Below are 21,912 nucleotides of genomic sequence, written 5' to 3'. Positions count from 1 at the left end.
ATAAAGATAGAATCTAGAAACCTACAAGATTCTATTCATGTTAAAGTGAAGCATCCTTGTGTTTCTCAAGGTGAGGATGAGGATGATCTGAATCATGAGGAGATTCAATGGGAAAATGCACATGTACTACATTAACAGCAACATTGGCATCCACTAAGCCTAAGAGGAATTATAAATTAGTTTAAAAGTTTGGGTCAAGCAAACCTCTGAGGCATTACGAGCAAGTAAACTTGGTAGAATATGCACTCTCGGTGTAGGATGATGAGCCGGTCACCTTCTAACAAGATGTCAAAGATAAAGATAGCGAGAGTTAGATGGTTGCTATGGAAGAAGAGATGCAATCTCTTCATAAAAACCAGACATGGGATGTAGTTCCATTGCCCGTTGGAAAGACTGCTATTGGTTGTAAGTGGTTGTATAAAAGAAAAGAGGATCATTCCAAGTTAGATTTTTTTTTTTTTTTTTTTTTTTTTTTTTTTTTTGAATAGCAAAAATATTTCATTAATTAAAAGTCATACGTCATCTATAATATAGATTCGACGTTAACAAATACATAAGATATTGAATCAAATAAAATTTTCCTTCATAAAAACTACGATCGTTGAGTAGATCTTGCACTATAGAACATCTCCCGCTTATATCGCTGGAAAATACAACCTTGTTGGAGAGACAATCTAACGATCCTTTGTAGCCGTGAGGATGTTTTTGTTCTGATTCATCTGTTGCGAAAACTTGATAACTTTTTCACCAACGAAATAGTTTCACGACAATCCATTAGATCTAATATCATGGATTCAAAACTAAGAAATTTCTCCCCCGAAAAGAGGAGATAGACCTTGTCTTTCGAAGGAGGTCGAAAAACCCTTGTCTTTCGAAGGAGATCGGAAATCCTTTCTTTCGAAGGAGAAAAGTTCCTCCCAAAAGGAGGAAGCATTGTTATAAAACCTAAAAAAAAACTTTAAAGAAACTAGGATTGGGGCTTTCCACCGGTTATAATCGATAGAAGCCCCTTAAAAATTTATCAATGGAGGCTAGGGTTTTGGAGAGAGAGGAAGGAGGAGAGAGGAGAGGTTTTTACCTTCCAAGTTAGATAAAATAAGGTATAAGGCTAGATTAGTGGCCAAGGGATTTGCACAGAAAGAAGGTGTTGATTACAATGAGATTTTTTCTCTGGTGGTAAAACATACTTCTATTCGGGTATTGTTGAGTCTTTTAGGTCATGGAAATCTTGAGCAGGAACAACTCATTGTGAAGACAACCTTCGTACATGGTGACGTGGATGAGGAAATTTATATGTATCAACCGAGGGATTTAAGGTTGAGGGTAAAGAGAATCAGGTATGTCACTTGAGGAAATTACTTTATGGATTAAAGCAATCTCCTGGAGTGGTACAAGCGATTTGATTCATTTATGTTAAAATAAGGATTTTTCAGAAGTAGTTACGATTGTTGTGTATACATTCGCAAATTTCGTGGAGGTGATTATATTTATCTCTTATTGTATGTAGACGACATGCTAATTGCTTTAAAAATCAAGGTGGAGATAGATAGGTTAAAAATTCAACTCGGTGAAGAGTTCGAGACTAAAGACTTGGGTGCTGCAAAGAAAATATTGGGTATGGAGATTAGAAGAGAGATATCAGCCAAAAAGGCTACATTGAGCGGATTATTGAAAGGTTTGGGATGAAAAGTGTTAAGTCAATGGTGACACCATTAGGCTCCCTGGTAAACAATCTCCCACTAAGCGAAAGATAAGTTTTACATGGATAATGTACTTTATGCTAGTACAGTTGGCAACTTAATATATGCCATGGTGTGTACACATCTAGACATTTCACAAGCAGTTAGCATTGTTAGCAGGTTTATGGAAAACCTAAGTAAAGCACATTGGGAAGCTGTGAAATGGATTTTAAGGTACTTGAAAGGTACCATTAACACAAGTTTATGATTTGGTGGAAATACATGTCAAATAAGCGGTTTTGTTGATTCGGATTATGCTGGTGATCTAGATAGAAGACGATCTACTACGGTTATGTGTTTAAGATACATGGTGCTACCGTTAGTTGGCGATCAATGTTACTGGCTACAGTGGCTCTCTCTACGACAGAAGCTGAGTATATGGCTATGGCAGAAAGAGTAAGGATGCATTTGTTGGGGATTTTGTGTTTACAAGGGTCACAAAGAAAATTGCAAATGAAATTAACGGAAAAATCTTCGAGGCGTGAACATAATCACTTTCCCAAAAGTATAATTCCGACCCTATACTACAACCGGGTATCACGGAAATTTACTCAGGAGATACAACGAAGAACAATTGCAATCTCAAGTAGGATGATTATAATACAATGTAATTAAGCTTTTGTGATTTGTGATGATGAACAAAAACTTGCAAAAGGTTTCAAGAGAATAAGAATAAAACTGATTTCTTAAAGTTATATATCAATATGAACTCTCATATTTATATCAAGAGCAATAAACCAAGCATAACTGAAGAATAACCGTCAATATTGCCTCCTGCGCCTTGCCGGGCGAGTGAAATCAAGCAACCTAGAAAAATTTGGGTGCTCTCGCGCCCTACCGGGCGGTGGCTCTCGCCCTGCCGGGCGACGATGGCCCTACCGGGGGGTGATAATGCTTAATTTTCCTTTGCCCTCGCGCCCTACTGGGCGGAGACCCGTGCCACCGGGCGGATTACAGGGCGGAGGAACATTTCTCTAAACCAAGATACAAATTGCTCTTTTACTTGTTCAATTGAATTTCAACACCTAAACCTAAAAAATTCAATCAAACACATTAATATTTGTCACCAATACTCTAAATAATTCAATAATCCTCCCCCATTTAGAGTATTAAACTTGACTCATTGCAAAACATCATCATCTCAAAAACAATCTCATGCATAAATGAAAGTGTACAAAGACTTGAACTCCCACTTAGTGTAACATACAATTCAAGAATCCGTATCCATTCGGTATCATAAAACGTTTGAACCAAAAGCAACACATATTGGATACTTGAAGATATTACACATACAAGATTAATCACTTAAATACATATTTACTTAACAACCTTATAGCTGAGATTATAACAACAGGTGCATATGTATCGAAATAATTGATACCAAACTTTTGTGTAAAAACCTTGTGCCACTAACCTGGCTTTGAACTTTTCAACCATTCTATCAATCCTCAATTTTCTTTTGAAGATCCATTTGCACCCAATTGGTTTACAATTGGTTTACATTTTGGTGATAAGTTAGCCAACACCCAAGTGTTGTTTCCCATGATGGATTCCATCTCATCATTAATAGCTTCTTTCCAAAATGGAGCATCACGAGACCTCATAGCCTCATAATAGGTCAAAGGATCATCTTCCACATTAAAAATGTATGGAAATTGTGTCGAAACAGAATTCCTTGATCTTTCAACTAAGTACACATGAAAGTTCGGGCCAAAAGATTTTTCTTTCCTTGCCCTTCTACTTCTCCTAGGTTGAGATGATGATGTTGATGCCTCCTCTAAATGAGTTTGGTCATCAATTAATTTCTTGATCAAATTCAATTTGGTCACAACTTTGAGCATCGGTATTTGGAGTTATATCCTTTGGTCTAGGAATTGGTGAATATCTATTTTCATCAAACAATGCATCTCTAGACTCAATGGTGGTATGGACCGACCAATAGTCATTTTGTTCTATCACACAAAACCTATAGGATTTGCTATGTTCTGCATATCCTATAAAGATGCATTCCACTCCTCTTTCACCTAACTTTTTACGTTTAGGTTCCGGCAATTTTACAATTGCCCTACAACCCTAAACTTTGAGATGACTCAAGTTTGGTTTCTTTTTTATATCATAGCTTATATGGAGTTACCCCATTCCTTTTCATTGGAACTCGGTTTAGAATGTAACAAGCGGTTAATACCGCTTCCCCCCCAAAATCCATCACTCAAACTCGAATAGGACATGGAATTAACCATTTTTTCAAGAGTCCTATTCTTCCTTTCCGCTACAACATTTTGTTGTGGTGTATATGCCGCGGTAGTTTTATGTACTATACCTATCGATTGGAAATAACTTGGATTAAAATATTCACCACTTTATCGGTTCTTAATCTTTTGATTTCACTGTTTGTTTACAATTCTACTTCATTCTTGTAGATTTTAAATTTGTCAAGGGCCTTATCCTTAGAATGCAATAAATAAACATAGAAAAATCTTGAATAATCATCAATGAAAGTTGCTAAATACTTTTTGTTGCCTAAGGAAGGTGTGCTATGAAAATCACATAGATCACTATGCACTAAATCAAGCAATGTATTATTCTTTTCTACAACTTTAGGAAATGGTTTCCTTGTGATTTTTGTTAGCATGCATGTCCTACACTTCTCAATCCTTGGATCAAAAGACGGAATTAAATCATGCTTTGACATAAAATACAACTTTTTATAATTCACATGTCCTAGTCTTACATGTCATAGTGAAAAGCAATCATTAACAACATACACATTGTCTTTCAAAGCATTAGAAATACTAAGCTTAAACATTCCATCACACGAGTAACCAAGTCCTACAAATAAACCACCTTTAGACAATACAAATTTATCCGACTCAAACACCATTCTAAAACCTAAACAATTCAAGATTGCACTGGACACTAAATTCCTCCTAAGCTTGGGAGCATACAACACATCCCTTAAAATAAGAGATTTGTCGGAGCTAAACATTAACTCAACTTGCCCCTTTCTTAGCACTTTTGCGGTGGAATTGTTCCCCATGTAAAGAATCTCTCCATTGGTCTTCTCAATGAAGGATTTAAAGAACGAACAATCCTTGTAAATATCCCTCGATGCACCCGAATTGATATACCAAGAAGGATTACCCTGCACACATAGGATTTCAGAAATCACACGTAAATAATTCATTAAAGAATTAAATGAAATTTGTGCCCAAGAATTACCTTGCTTTTCTTGGGATTCGCTAGAACCGCCTTTCCCACCTTGAGCTTTTTTGTTGCTCATCTTTTTCTTCCAAATAGTACAATCTTTTTTTAAATGGCTGGGTTTTCCACAAACCTAACAAGCTCGTGATGTTTGACCACTACTTCCCACTTTAGGCTTTTTGCCTTTGTTCTTGTTTGAGTCATTTCACTTCTTCCTCTCATTAGGCTTAGCATCCTCCACCACATTTACCGTAGTGGAACTAGGATTAACATCCTTTTGCCCCTCTTGCACCCGGATTTCTTTCTCAATTCGAATATGAGAAGCCAAGCCCTCAAGAGTAATGTCATCTTTCTTATGCTCTAATGCATCTCTAAAAGTCTTCCAAGATGATGGTAGTTTATCAATTATAGAAGAAACAATAAAGGTCTCATCAAGGTTGATATTGTGCTATCTAAAACTCCCTAAAATTCTTTAGATTTCATGAAATTGTTCTATAACCGGCCTACTATCAATAATTTTGAAATTATTAAACTTATTAACAAGAAATTTCTTACTAGATGCATCCTCGGCCATGTACTTGGACTCTAGTTCATCCCAAAGAGATTTAGCGGACTCATGAAATTGATAAACATCAAACAATTCATTAGACATAGCGTTTAGGATGTGACCACAACATATGTAATTGTCATTCTCCCATTTGTTCCTCTTTCTAGTAGCCTCCAATGTCTCATTTTCCTCAACCAATGGTTTCAGTGTTGTGAGAACATAAGCCACACCGAGTGATGTCAACAGAAAATGCATCTTCTTTTGCCATCTTCGAAAATCCACACCCTCGAACTTGTCCAATTTTTGGAAATTTGTCGTCATTTCCTTCACATTTGCCATCTTTGTAGAGATTATACTTTTGGATTGTTGGGGATTTTGTGTTTACAAGAGTCACAAAGAAAAATGCAAATGAAATTAATAGAAAAATCTTCGAGGCATGAACAGGATCACTTTTCCAAAAGTATAATTCCGACTCTATACTACAACCGGGTATCACAGAAATTTACTCTGGAGATACAACGAAAAACAATTGCAATCACTAGTAGGATGATTACAATACAATGTAAATAAGCTTTTGTGATTTGTGATGAACAATAACTTGCAAAAGGTTTCAAGAGAATAAAAATAAAACTGATTTCTTAAAGTTATATCATCAATATGAACTCTCATATTTATATCAAGAGCAATAAACCAAGCATAACCGAAGAATAACGGTTAATATTGCCTCTTGCGCCCTGCCGGGCGAGCCCTCGCCTACCAGGCGAGAGAAATCAAGCAACCCAGAAAAATTTGGGTGCTCTCGCGCCCTATCGGGCGACGATGTCCCTACCAGGCAGTGACAACGCTTAATTTTCCTTTGCTCTCGCGCCATACCGGGCGCGCCACCGAGCGGACTAGAGGGCGGAGGAACATTTCTCTAAACCAAGATACAAATTGCTCTTTTACTTGTTCAATTGAATTTCAACACCTTAATCTAAGAAATTCAATCATACACATGAATATTTGTCACCAATACTCTAAATAATTCAAAAGCATAGGGACTTCTAAATGATTTGGGATTGAAGCAGGATAGTGTGAATCTAAATTGTGAGAGCCAAAGTGCTATTCACTTGGCTAAAAACCAGGTTCATTATGCTCGTACCAAACTTATAGATGTCATGTAATCCTTTTGTACGGGATATCATAGAGGAAGGTATTTCTCTTATGAAGGTGTATACAAATGATAACTGTGGAGACATGTTAACCAAAGATGTCTCGGATAGCAAGTTCCAACACTGTTTGGAATTGCTAAATATTGTCCCATGTTAGGTATTACATGGAGAAATAAATGGAACTACAATGGGTTTGAACCACGTCAAGGGTATGTAGGCAGTCATTGTAAAAATGGTGCAACCGGATTAGGATTACGCAATTTGTTCGTCTAAAATTTGAATGTTTTCAAATTATGAACGAGGTAGAGAATTTTTGGAATATATGGCTAAAATTAACCATATCATATATTTCTCTAAATTGAGATAGATAAATAATGTGAATAAAAAGAGATTTTCTAGGAGAGGAAAATTGTTGTGTGATGGCAAAATGCAAAATGAAAGGAGTATATTTTGCAAATAACTTGTTACGTTGTTTCTTTAGTTAAATAGTTTTGGTCATTTGTTGTTTAGCATTAAGTTATTATATAATGCATAGGTTGTAAGTTGATAAATTAATTCAATTATTATTCACGTCGAAAGTTTATTAGCATTAAGAAAGTTTATTTTCTTATATTTGTTATTTCCTTCTTAGTGGTTATTTGTCTATCCTAAAATATTATTTACCTTTGTGAGTTTCATATTATCTAGTAGAAGCCACATTTCCGCTACGAGAGCTTTCTTGTGTAATTTGACCTCCCCTAAACTTGAGCTTCCTACATGGCTACTATGTACATTAGCAGCTATTTCATATTATTTATAGTTTGCAATTTTGCATTGCATTGTGACTTTTTTTGTCAAATATCGGATATGTAACTAATGACGGATCTTGGGCCAAAAAATTAAGGGGGTAAAGGTTTGATCCTCCAACATTTTGCTAAAAAACAGGAACACTCAACCAATATGACACAATTTTTTTAATGTATTTGTTAGGCGTCATATTAATTGTAACCAACAATTCTTAAAAACTTAGGGGCCAAGCTCCTCCCCGCCACAACTAAGATCCGCCACTATGCAAATATATGTTTGTAATGTCACTTAAGCAAATTTAGTTTGCAAATTGATAGAAACAATGCTACAACACCTATAGGAAGTTGTGGACTTTGATGTAGACAATGTTAAATGGACTCTTATCAGGATACTTAGCTGTGGAACTATTATGTACATATGTAGCAGTTTTTAAAATTAATTTCCAAGTACAGTCTCTTTGAGAAGACGCCTAAGAAGATTACCTACATTCTCTATTTCATTGCCTATTGTCTTAGTCCCCAAATGCACTTTGATCTTTCCAGCTCACAGGACTTTCAGCTCACCTCATATTTAAATTTCTTCCTCCCTTTGAGAAAATTTTTGATTAAGATAAGATAAGGGCTAATAAGTTCAAATAAAATAAGATTAGAGCTAACAAATTCTGATACATAAGATAAGGGCCTATAAGTTCATATAAGATAAGATAAAGACGGATAAGTTTAGCTAAGATAATATATAAGGTAAGTTAAGAGAACGCTACCTAACCACCTCCATCCTTTTCATATTATAGAGTTCTTTAATTTTTATTTTCTATATCTCCTTTTTTTTCAAATATTATGAGCTAACTAATTATAACATATAGATAATGCCTGTAAAACTTGGTGAACTTATTTCTAGATATTTTGTTTGTCTTAATGTTGATTTTCCAAAAGAAATGACTTCTCAAGTTCTCATGTTGCTGAACAGAAATGTTGGCATAATTTAGACTTCGTCATGTTAAGTGCTTTATGGAGGAATTGGTTTAGTTGCTGATTGGCACTGCATATAGCCAACTGGTGTACTTTGTGTTTCTTAATGTTTGAGGAGTTAGTATTATATACTCCTGGATACCAATTATGTTTGAGTTATTTTGCCTAAACATTATGTTATTTTGCTTAAATCTTGTGTTATTTTGCTAAAACAGTATGTTATTTACTTATTTACTTCAACAACATGTATAAAATAAAGCATGTAAGAATGAAATAACATATTAACATGTACTTATTTAAAAATAACATATATATAAATTGAAATAATAAGTTCATATCAAAATAACATGAATTTTATAGAATTGGAGTACACTGAAATGATCGAAGTTGAATATAAAAAAAAAAAAAAAAAAAAAATGCAAGTATAAAAAACATTTACTTATTTCAAAATAACATATCAATAAACTTATACTAAAGGCGAATATTAAATGACACATGTCACTATGTAATAAAAAAAATTCCCGCCTTTTTTTTCTTTCCAAATTCTTCTTCTAATTATAATTGTTACACTATATCTAAATATATCTAATTCACTATAATATTTTGTTTCCTACTTTACCAATATATATATACATTCAAGTTAATTACTATTCCAAATCTTCCATATATTTTATATAGCATAAGTGCATAATATTTCCCTTCCAAATTCAATAATAAAACATTTTGCAACAACTTATAGAAATTTTAAGCAAAATATTATTATTAAATTGATATGCATAATATTTAATATAAATTTGTACAAAGTTTATATATATCATATGGGTATATATACAAGTATACAACCTAAAATTTATAACGACGTATTTTTTTATTTTTTTTAAAGAATATTAACTTTTTGTCATACTTTTATAAAGAGTAAAAATTCATAAAAAAAAATTGTTGAAAAACTTGAAATAAAATTATCTTAATTATAAATTTGGTAAATCCGTGCATTGCACGGGACATAAACTAGTACATGTATAAATTGAAATAATAAGAAGTTAATATGAAAATAACATAAATTTTATAAACCTGGCATGGTATGAGTAACGTAGAAATTGCGATGTTTGAGAGGATCTGTTGTGGGCCTTGTGCCTTTTCATTTGGGTCATAGAATAAATTTTCAATTACAATATTGTCTTATTTTATTTAACATATGGCACTTCAACTCCCTTGGAGACATATTACGTAAATGCAAAGGGCTCTAACCCTGGCTTGTTAGTGCAAATTCAGAACAGTATCTTTAGAGAATAATGTTAGGATTGGGAAGAGAAAGATCGATTCAATGGAGGCATAAGGTGTAATATCAATTGTGAAGAAATAGAGAAGGCTCGCCAGAACCATGAAGTGCAGTGACTCACTGGACCCGAACTGATTGAGTGGTTCGCCTGAACCTCAGGGTCCCTGTTTCAGCAGCTCGGTTTAGTCCGTTTTTGCGATATGGTGTAATCCTAGCCGTCGGATTGGCTTTAATCCCTAGACTATATATATTGCCTTAGTCTTATTTTAGGTATTCACAATAATATTAAACACTTTGAGAGGTATTGAGGGAGGTTTTGTGAGAGCATTTGAATATCATATTATTCATGCTTGTAATCTCATTTTCATTCATCATCAATACTACATAGTGTAAGGTGGGATTTTTTCTCCCAATTCTTGGGTTTTCCCACAGTATCATTGTCTCCATTTCTTTTGCTTATTTCTTCATTGTTAGTTCTCTATTAATTGCTTGCCTGTTCATTGTGTTGTTGTGGGTTGATTGCATATTAGCTGGCACTCTAAATCCTATCAAATAAATTCCTTCTAACTGTTTCTGCTGAACAGGCTGTCATTTTGCAGCCACTGGGGAACAAAGGAATTGCAGTTATAGGTGGTGATACAATAAGGGGGTTTTCCACTCCTGACCAGGTGTGTTTTTCTATTTTATAAGCTCTCCATTTTCACTGTATGTTGAGGTTCTTGTATGTGTTTTACTGTTCAATAAGAATACATGCCAACGTACATTTCAAACTCCACAAATTTGCAAATGGCAGAAGCATTACTGATTAGAGGTTGTGGACAGCTTAACACAAATAACTAATTCGATTCTTAGTGATGGATTGATGTCTGTAGATAGCTTGATAAAAATTATGGCTGATACACACATCTGTGAAAGAATTGTATTATTTTTCACTTGAGATCTCCTTCTTTGAATTTAGTCACCCATACCTAAACGTATTTAAATGATTATTCCTTGGTCTCCAAGAAAATGAAACTGTGTGTCAACATGTTTGCTTCTCCCATGTTGAACCAGACTTTTAGCAAGTTTTGTTGCTGACACTTTGTCAACATATATTGGGTAAGGCCTAAGTTCTTGCATGATATTTATAACCACAATGCTTCACGTACTCCAAATGAAGCTGTTTATACTTATATATATTGCTTCACAACTTGATAATGCCACCATTGGCAGTTTTTTAGAAATCCAAGTATTAACTGTAAACCTAGATAAAGTGAATATCGCGTTGTACTTTTTCTTTAATATTGATCATCGACCCAATCACTATTAGAGTAAACAAACAATTTTGCTTCATCTCCATAAGAATAAAACATTCCAAAATCTAAAGTATCCATAATATACCTCATAATTCTTTTTGTAGTGCACAGATGAGATTCTTTAGGTATCTCCATATATTGCTGACAAGCCCAACAAAAACATCCAACTAGATTTTTGTACAAAGTTGGTGAATATATTTTCCTTATCCAACTTTTGTCATTTTAATACTATTTCACAGTTTTAATTATAAATATTCATGAGTCTAGTTAAAACACAAATTGTAATATTCATAGATTTAAACTTTCAATAAGAATGTTTTGTGATTGAGGGAGATAAAGTTATCTTATCAATTCATGATTATGTCCTATTAAAAGAGACAGTTTTATGGCTAAAAGCAAATCCTCATTTATGGAATGCATGCATTGATTAATATTTATGCAATGGTTTACCAAGTGTCCATATGCTCATCGAGTCTAAGTGAACAAAAATGGGGATATGTTCTTATAGTTAGCCTATAAATTGATGATATATTGTCCATCTGCAATAGTCATACTATATTTGATGATTTCAAGGCAGCATTGTGCAAGGAATTCAAAATGACAAATGACAGGTGGTCATCTTATGACTTTCATTTTTGACATAGAAGTGAGCCAATGAAGAATGAAATTTTTATTTCCCAGAAGTATGCAAAGGGATTCATGAGAAGATTAAAATGGTTTTGTGCAAACTTATAAGCATTCCATTGCAATAGGGATAAACTATGTTACATGGACTCATGAACGGGAGTCCGATCGGCAAGTTCCAAAATTTTAGGACACGGGATTGTGTCTGATATTTGGACACGAGTATGGGGACACGTCAATACGTCACTTAAATTTTTGTAAATAAATTATACTCCCTCTTTTTTTTAAAATGCTACACTTGCTATTTTTGTTTTTTTTTTTAAAAAAAGCTACACTTCCTTTTTTGAAAATCCCTTACAATTTAATAATATATCTATACTCACTAATGTCCCTACTCTCTCCTAGGTCTTGTTCACTTTACTTTAAAAAAATAATATTCAGTAAAAATCAATAACTTCAAAAAAGAAATATAATAGGAAATCAATAAAAATAATTTAAGTTCAGTAAAATTAATTTCAGTTTATTAAAATTAATTTTAGTTGAGTTAAAATAATTTCAGTTCAACAAAAATAAGACTAAATAAACGGGGTCTTACTTTATCATTTTTCACTCCTCCAATGGACCAATGGTCCCCACTCCTCTCACCACTTTACTTTTCAATAAAATACTTCCTCTCTTAACGGTTAATTGCAACAATTACTATAAATGGATGCTAAGCTTTAATTGCAACATTTCCAAATTTTTCCATTTATAGTAACTTTTTTTAAATAAAATTACAAAAATACCCTTACTCAAAATTTCATAACCTCAATTACCTAGTGAAATCATATTTAATTAAAAACTAATCTTATCTAATTGAAGATCTAAAATTTAACTAATAATCAAATTTCTCTTTCCTCCTCCAACACCTTACCCACCCACATCATCTTCTTCCTTCATCATCTCCAGATTCTTCACCATAGATCTTTCTCTCTCCTACTCCATCATCACCATAGATATTTCTCTCTCCTCCCTCATCATCTTCCCAATTATCTTTCTCTCTCCTCCATAGATCTAATTGAACGAATTTTTGTTTGGATCGAAGTAGTTTAGCTAAATTGGAGTGGGTTCTTGGGTGGTTTGCTGGTGGTTTTGGGGTGGGTTCTTGGGTTGTTTGTGGAATCGTGGGTTGGGATCTTAATTGGATGATTTGTGGGTGGTTTTGAGGTGGGTTCTTGGATGGTTATGGGGGTGGTTCGTAGGATTTGGTGGTTCGTCACTGATTTTGGTGGTTCATGGGGGTGGTTTCGGTGCTTCATGGAAGGGTTTCGGTGGTTCATCGTGGTGGATTTCAATGGTTTTGGTGTGGTGGTTCAGGGTTCGGTGGTGGTTGTTCTGAGTTTCGGTGCTGGTTAGGTGAATTTCAGTGGTTTTGGTGGTGGTTATTCTGGGTTTGGTGGTGGTTGTTTTGAGTTTCGGTGGTGGTTTTGGGTTAGGTGGTTCTTGGTTTTTGATTTTTTTTTTTATTAATATTTAATTACATGCCCTTATTTTTTTAACAATCAAGCTTAAAAGTTTTGTCTTGGAGTCCGCGCGCTACCCCTTTGTTGCAATAAACCATTAACGGAGGAAGTAATAACCTTATCTACCCCACAAATATTTTATTTTATTAAACCTTCTAAAACTCGCAATCCCAACCGTAGCAAAATAATAAATAAATAAATAAATAAAATAAAATAAAATAAAACGAAGGGAATATATTATTAAAGGTTTAAACTTTTCAATACGTCCAACCCTATTTTTTTATTTTAATTTTTTTCTCCGTAAATTCTCCTAACAAATGGCAATCTTTTCCATATCAATGGTGGTCTTCCAACTAGATGTGTTTTTCTTTCATGTTTTTTTCCTCTCTGCTCTTAATGGAAGTGTCTGAGTGCACAGTGAAGGGTTGAACACGTGTCCGTGTCGTGTCGTGTCCACACACGGACATTTCGCGATTTTGCCGTGTCCGATTAACATAGGGGATAAAGTTGACAAAAGTAGGAGAAAAGGAAATTGATCGAGACGACTTTATACAAGAGCTAGTTGAAAGTTTGAGATACTTATTGTTATGGTTAATTTTCAAGCACGTCCTGATGCACGAAGACGAACGACGTCGGGCGATCCTGTAGCTAATTCAGTGAAAGATAAGGATGGACCAAGGCCCACGATAATACTGCAGCTATTTCTAGCAACGTAATTAGCCTACATAATTCAAATTCTATCCAGAAAGATCTTCAACAAGAAGATAAGTCCAAGACTTTGTATGGCAACAGTTGTCCTATATTTTAGGGAAGTTGTTAGCGGCTTCTAACGGCATTATTAGCTAGGGTTAGGCATGTTAGCTGATATTATAAATAGCATAACACTTGTATTCAGTAGCTACATCATTCATACGCACTCTACTCTCACCTAATAGCTCTCATACTCTGTATATTCAAAGTTATTCATAGTGAAACGGTGGTCTTGCACCCGCCCGCAGTTTTTCCCGCATTTGGGTTTTCTGTGTCATCAAAACACCTTGTTTCTATATTGTTTCAACCTTTGATTTATTCTTTATAGTTAACTCTCTAGCCGTTGAACGTCCCAACCTTAGGTCGCCTTTAGGCGAAATTTGGCATAAACAATTTGGCGCCCACCATGGGGCCGACGACTAGATTTTCATTCAAAAATCCCATAAACTTGCCTCTTAATAGGTCAACCGTCTTTCATGTTTTCTTTAGAAGGAAACATGACCATCGATCAGCTCATAGAGAAAATCTGCAAGACTAAAGAGGAGCTCGCACAGCAAAAAGCGGAGAACGCACGACTTATAGAGGAAAGCCAGAAGACCGTCGACACCCACATATGCTATGTCGGCGTCGCAACACCAATGACGTCCCCTCCATGATGGACCTGGACTCCAAAGATGAATCGGGTGGTGATGATGAGGAAGACGATGTCGAGCGCACCGATCAAGAGGATGATGACGAAGCAGACCCGACAACTCGAGGCTCAAAACGCCAAGCTCCTCCGTGCGCTGACGAGGTTGCCCGGCGAACCAGTCCTGACCTGACCAAAGAACCTGGTGATTTCGTTGCGTCGTTTTTCGTAGAATAAATAGCAATGGCTGACATCCCCAAAAGGCTTAACATTCCTCCTCCAGCGTCGCTCTATGATGGAAGTACGTGCCCGTTGGAGCATGTCAACCATTACAAGCAATAATGGTCCTCTGCAAATCTTTTGGAGCTACCCTTATGGGGCCTGCCCTTGAATGGATGTGGTGATATCAAACGTGGTTCCATTACTAATTTTCAAACTTTGTGTAACGGGTCAAGTTTAACATCAGTTGCAAAGTTGAAAAGCAGACAAGCGACCTGTATCGCGTCGTCCAAACAAATGGCGAGTCCATCAAGTCATACTTCAGTAGGTTCAACAAGGAAATGATCGGCATCAAAGGATATGACGTCTAAACAGCCATAAAGCCTTCAAAAGAGGACTGTCGCTAGATTCGAAGCTTTACAAAGAACTAACCAAGTATCCTTGCATGACCTTTGAAGAAGTCAGGACTCGCGCCCTACCTCGGATGCGACTAGAAGATGACATCGCTATTAGAAAAGGCATCAAGCCCTCGCCCGCACCTAGCAGCCGATCTAATGACAAGCATGGTTCAAAAACTCGACCGTTACGTTGCGAATCGTCTACGTATCGGATTTTGAAGCTGTCGTTCCGATATTTACCGATACAGCACGCTGCTTTACAATACTCTGCGATTTCAGGCGATACGACCGTTTTAAAGTGAAATTCAGCTGCATCAAACATTACCAACGAATTTCCGAAGAAAAATCTCCGAGTTTAAAGCTCTGTAGACATTTTTTCCGGCGAGGGGTTCTGAATTCTCCATAAAAGTCTAGTTTTCTTTAAATAAAATGGGGTACAACCGGTTATCATACATCACTTTTTATCCCCTTTTGAAATTGACCAGACCCCACTACTTACTTTTTTCTTATCTCACATCCCACGTGACCCCCCACCCCTTCTCTTCCCCTTTTTTCAATTACTAATTTACTACCAAGGCCCCACACTAAAAAAAAAGGATTTTAATTTTAAATATAAAGAGCGGTGTAAGATTATATAGTAGTAAAAAAGGAAATACAACAGTATACTTCTATAAGAATATAAGATTTTCTAAATTTATGAGAAAAACCATTGTAAAAATACAGAGTTTAAAATGTAAATATAATTTGAATTCTTACGCGATAACCGTGATACGATCCGCGATCAACGCATCAATTCCGATACCGAATTACGCGACCGTTTTCGCTATCGCGACCGAAACCGCATTTTCGTACTATGATGACAAGAAAAAATGGCGTCGTAGACCCTATGACAGCTAGGTTTGGTAAACAATGTCAATAATGTTGTTAAAGCTAACGATGTACAAATTTCTTTTGAGAGGTCCCAGAAGCAAGATGCTGACGCATACCCCGACATTGCTGAGTATAGATTCTGCGTCGACATCAGGGGCATGGTGAATGCCCAATAGCCTTCCTCTTGAAGAAAGGTCATCGAAAGGAGCTGATGGAAAAAGGCAAATCAAATAACAAAGAGGTGTCGCCCCAGCAGTCCCAGCAGCCTCCTAAAGCCGCGACGATCTCTAAGATAGTCAATGTTATCTCTGGTGGATCTGATATTTGTGGATTAACATACTTAGCAGCAAAGAAAATAGCAAGAACAGGTACCCCCGAGGAAGCTGTTCCGAAAGACGCGAGATCAAACAAAGACAAAGCCTTAGAAGCAATGGTACTCTCCTTCGACGACTGCGACTTTAGGAGACTACCACGAAGAGCATCATGATTCTTTGGTAATATCTTTAACAATTGGCAACTGCGTGCTGCGGAGAATGCTAGTTGACAGAGGAAGCTTAGCCAACATCCTCTTCAAAAGCAATTTGGAAGATATGGGAATCGACATTATAAACGTTAGAAGGTGAACTGTTCTTGTAGGTTTCAGCGCAGAAGACCTCAACACAAGTGGAGAGATTCTGCTGCCTACATATGCTCAAGGTGTCAACCCGTCAACGCGCTTCAACATCTTAGATTGCCCGTGAGCCTACAATGCCATCATCGGTCGTCCCTGGATTCATAGGATGAAGGACGTTCCCTCATCGTACCATCAAACAATCAAATTCCCAACCAAGTGGGGCATGTAAGAAATCAAAGGAGAAAGGCAAGAAGCCAAGAATTGCTATAGCTCCACCTTTAAACCATCCAAAAGGACGGTATAACAATTACAGCAAGGACCAGCGTCAGAAGAGCCCGACGAACAAGCAATCGACTAAGTGATGCTGGATCCCAGCAAACCCAGCACACTAGCAGACTGTCCGAATTAGGGCATCGCTCGACCCAGGTATACGGTCTGAACTCATTGAATTTCTTCAAGCTAATGCAGATTGCTTTGCTTGGTCGCATGAGGATATGACAGGTATTAGCCCCGACGTGATCACTCACAAGCTAAACATCGACCTAACCACTAACAGTCAAGCAGAAGCGACTAAAATTTGCACCTGAAAGAAATCAGGTGATCAACGACGAAGTGCAAAAGCTGATCGAAACTGGAAAAATAAGATAAGTTAAATACCCCTCCTGGTTAGCAAATGTTGTGGTAGTCAGCAAGAAGAATGGAAAATGGAGAGTATGCATAGACTTCATCGATTTGAACAAGGCATGCCCAAAAGATCCATTTCCCCTGCCGCACATCGACACAATGGTCGACGCAACTGCTGGGCACGAACTGCTCACATTCATGGACGCATATTCTTGATACAACCAAATACTAATGCACTTGGACGTTCAAAAGAAGACATCCTTCATGACGGACAAAGGAATCTATTGCTACAAAGTCATGTTGTTCAGCTTGAAGAACACAGGAGCGACGTACCAACGGCTCGTCAACAAGATGTTCAAGGAGCAGTTAGGAGATGCAATGGAGGTGTACATCGACGACATGTTGGTATAATCCAAGAACGTTGATGACCACATCGAACACCTCAAGCAATCCTTCGACATCCTAAGACAGTATGATATGAAACTAAACCATACTAATTATTCTTTTGGAGTCTCTGCAAGAAAATTTTTAGGATACATCGTGACCCAGAGAGGTATCGAAGCAAGTCCTGATCAAATCAAAGCGATAATCATTTCATCCCCAAGGAACATTAAGTAGGTACAAAAGCTCAAAGGACACGTCGCAGCATTAAACAGGTTCATATCCAAGTCATCCGACAAATGTTGCCTGTTCAACGACATCCCGAGGAAAAACATGAAAAGGCTTTGTAGGACTTTAAGCAATACATGGCATCACTACCACTCCTGTCCAAGCCAAAAGAACACGAGACACTTCAATTGTACCTAGCAGTAAGCACGACGTCCGTCAGTGCAGTCCTTGCGAGGGAAGACGATTGCATGTCGTCCAATTGCGTGTCGTCAAATATAGTGTCATTGCCAACCTTGAAGAAAGACGTAGAAGCTTATGTGGTGAAGTGCGACAGCTGTGAGGACAACGCACAAGCCATCTGAAATGTTACATCCTACGCTGTGCCTATGGCCTTCATGAAATGGGGGATGGACATAGTAGGAAAGCTATCGGTAGCTCCTGAAGGTCTTCATGCTCGCACTAACCGACTACTTTTCAAAGTGGATCGAGACTGACTCGTTCACTCAGGTACGTGATAAAGAAGTCATTTCATTTTTATGGAATAACATAATTTGCAGGTTCGGAATCCCCTCTGAAATCGTCTGTGACAACAGGTCGCAATTCATAAGTGACAAAACGAGACGATTCTGCGAGAAGTGGAACATCAAACACTGCACATCCACACCAAGATACCCACAAGCTAATGGCCAGGCCAAGTTGAGCAATAAGACGATCATCCAATCATCAAAGAAACGACTCAAGGAGGCAAAAGGAAAGTGGGTTGCAGAACTCCTCTCGGTCCTCTGGGCAAACAAAACAACTCCAAGGACGTCGACAGGAAAAATCCGTTCTCCCTTGTTTACGGGTGTGACGCAGTCCTACCATCTGAAGTACGTATCCCGACAGCAACATATGGCCTCATGATGACTGATCAAAACAACATAGAGCTGTCGTCCGACCTTGACACTTCAGAAGAGTTAAGGGAAGCAACGTACATCACAATGGCAGCACAACAGCAAATCGTCGCACGAAGTTTCAACGAGAACGTCAAAGCCAAAGTATTCAGAATAGGAGATTGGGTGTCGAGGAAAGTCTTCCAAACACCAAAGATCCAACAGATGGCAAGCTAGAATCGACGTGGGAAGGACTATATCACATCCTTGACGTCTTAGGTAAAAGGGCATACAGACTTATTTCCAAAGAAGGTAAGGTCGTTCCTCGAAGCTAGAACGCGACACATCTTAACTTCTAGGTAAAGATCCAAGGTACAAACGCTCGATCTTAAGTCTTAAAGTTTATTTACAATTCAATTTTACATTTTGGACAACGATTAGGCATCGAAGGGTCATTGGCAAAAACGCCAACGGCCAAGCCCTAACGCCATATCTGGACGAGACACGACGGAACATCAGTCCCGACCAAAGACAGTTCATTGCCATGGCACAAGAATATCTCACTATAGACGTCGAGCTTGGCGAACTGTGTGTGACATCAGATATTGGGGGTAACACCCATGTACAAGCACCTAATTATTTTTGAGATCTTTGCCTACTTTTCAAAGTTACTAAGTGTATCAAATTGATAGTACGATTGTTGAAAATTTGAACTTAGAAAATTTTTCGCATTTTGATTAAAAGCTTGTACTTATCTTACTAAGGTTGTATGCACGTTAACTAAAGCAATAAAACACAAGATATTTTTCATATATGCGCAGCACAAAGTTCTTGCAGGGTTCATAAAATTTGCAAATAAAGACTGGTTGTCCCACGACAACCGGTAAAAACTACAACACTAGCAGATTGTTCAAAAGTGCGTAGAAAACAAGACATAGTAAATAGTACAGAAAAACAGAAATAGTTCAAAGCAAAAGATTCAAAAGCTCGACAAAAGATTCAAAAGCATCGCAATAGTCAAGCTGATTTTCAAGCTCATCCTGACACACGACGACAATCAACGACGGACGATCCTGTAGCTAATTCAGCGAAAGATAAGGATGGACCAAGGCCCACAATGGTATTGCAGCTATTTCCCAGCACCGTAATTAACCTACATAATTCAAATTCTATCCAGAAAGATCTTCAACAAGAAGATAAGTCCAAGACTTCATCTGGCAACGGTTTCCTATATTTTAGGGAAGTTGTTAGCGGCTTTTAACGGCATTATTAGCTAGGGTTAGGCAACGGTTTCCTATAGTTTAGGGAAGTTGTTAGCGGCTTTTAACGGCATTATTAGCTAGGGTTAGGCAACGGTTTCCTATATTTTAGGGAAGTTGTTAGCGGCTTTTAACGGCATTATTAGCTAGGGTTAGGCATCTTAGCTGATATTATAAATAGCATAACACTTGTACTCAGTAGCTACATCATTCATATGCACTCTACTCTCACCTAATAGCTCTCATACTCAAATAGTGATTGGACGAATGATCAAGTTGAAAGGTTATATATAATAGGATAGGTATGTTATCAAGATGTGAATCATACAGTAATGTATAGGAAATTTTTCTTCAATATATTAGTCATTGAATTAGAGAGCAAAAATGAGAGAAAAATACAAGGATATGGAAAAAATAACTTAAGAAAAGTTATACTCCAAATTCAATAAAAGAGTATTTATTGTTTTTCTGGGATGTACCATATTTGTTTCTCCTCTATATAATACTTTTAAATTTACTTCTCCATTTTTTTTTTAAGTGTTATACTTTGACCGGCATATATTTTTAGGCAATTTAATCGACTTAAATATAACAAGAGGAAAGTAGGGTAGTTGGAGTATGAAAAAAATTATAAATGTAGTTTTGTTAAAGGAAGTGCAACACTTATATGAAAACGGCCGCATTTAATAAGTGTAACACTTTAAAAAAGAGGGAGTACTTGAGTTAGCAATTTGTAACTTTACTCTATTCACCCCCTTCCCCCCCCCCCCCCCCCCCACACACACACACACACAATGTTAACTAGTTTGATTGAATACTATGAAGTAGACAAAAAGATTAAAAAACGTAGAGAGAGCAGGTTTTCAAGAAAGCAATCATGGACAGTAGAAACCTAGAACTATACTTTTAGGGCTTATTTGGCATTGTTTTTTGTTTCCAGTTTTCAGTTTTTTTTTAAAACCAAAAATAGGAAACAAAAAAAAGATGTTTTCACTTTTCTGTTGTCAGTTTTCAAAATTATTATGATTTTATTAAGTTTGACTAATTTTTTATTCATTATATGGTATACTCCCTCCGTTTCATAATGTTAGTCCCATATGGAATCATTCACATAAAATAAGAAAAGAAATATATTTGGAATCTAACATTAAATTACAATATAATTCATAAGTAGTTTACCTTATTTAACTTTTTCAAATTTTTATTAGGAAAGTACAAGTAATAATTGCATAATTTAAGATAAAGATTTCCTTACTTAAAATCATGTCATCAATCCACAACTTATTAGTTCCAAAAAAAATCAAGTTATACATGAAATATATTCAATATGGGTATATCTTTTTAAAACGCCCAAAATAGTATATGGGACTAATATTATGAAACGGATGGAGTATATCATATGATTTTAAAAAATAAAAAACCAAAAAACAAAAAACCATAGTGATGCCAAACAAACCCTTAGATGTTGAGTTTTTTCTTAAAAAAAAAAAGAAAAAAATAAAACTTTTTGGCCTTTGTATGTATCATTATGGTGCTTGTATTTTGATTTTGGTGTCTAAGAGGAATTGATAGGGAGGTCTATTAACATCATGATGGGTTATGAGGCGGATGATCAATTTGAGAGGGTGATGTGAAGTATGAATTAGGAACTTATGGGGGAAGATGGCTTTTGAATTTCAAGAGGATTGGTGTATATTGTTTTTACTCTTTATTTTTTCTACCTTTTTCTTCTAGTTTTCATACCTAGTGGTAGAAGGATAAACGTACTCCCAAGAAGTTGTGGAGTCAAGTATTGGCAGTATTCCTTTTAACTGCTAAGTTATTGGATACTGACAAATTTTCTTTCGAATACCTTCGAAATGGAACCATATATTACTAATATAAGGAAAACCTTTTAGGATCACTCTTACATATTGTTTTGATCATTAAGATTCCTCAACTCCATGTCATCATCCAACTCACATACAAGTATACAATT

At 36.4% G+C, this 21,912-nt stretch overlaps 1 pseudogene across 1 annotated transcript in view; it reads left to right on the top strand.

Moving 5' to 3' along the window:
• The window catches only part of LOC145564087 (protein COFACTOR ASSEMBLY OF COMPLEX C SUBUNIT B CCB4, chloroplastic-like), a 34,385-nt pseudogene that overhangs the window by 11,374 nt on the left and 1,099 nt on the right, over positions 1 to 21,912 (top strand). Inside the window, exon 7 of the transcript XR_014094739.1 lies at positions 10,256 to 10,339. The product of XR_014094739.1 is annotated as a protein COFACTOR ASSEMBLY OF COMPLEX C SUBUNIT B CCB4, chloroplastic-like (transcript). The remainder of the gene's footprint in view (positions 1 to 10,255; positions 10,340 to 21,912) is intronic.

The sequence above is a fragment of the Chenopodium album genome, chromosome 10 (assembly GCF_948465745.1).
Source record: "Chenopodium album chromosome 10, dcCheAlbu1.1, whole genome shotgun sequence".
NCBI classification, from domain to species: domain Eukaryota; kingdom Viridiplantae; phylum Streptophyta; class Magnoliopsida; order Caryophyllales; family Amaranthaceae; genus Chenopodium; species Chenopodium album.
This window is presented reverse-complemented; position numbering and strand designations above follow the sequence as displayed.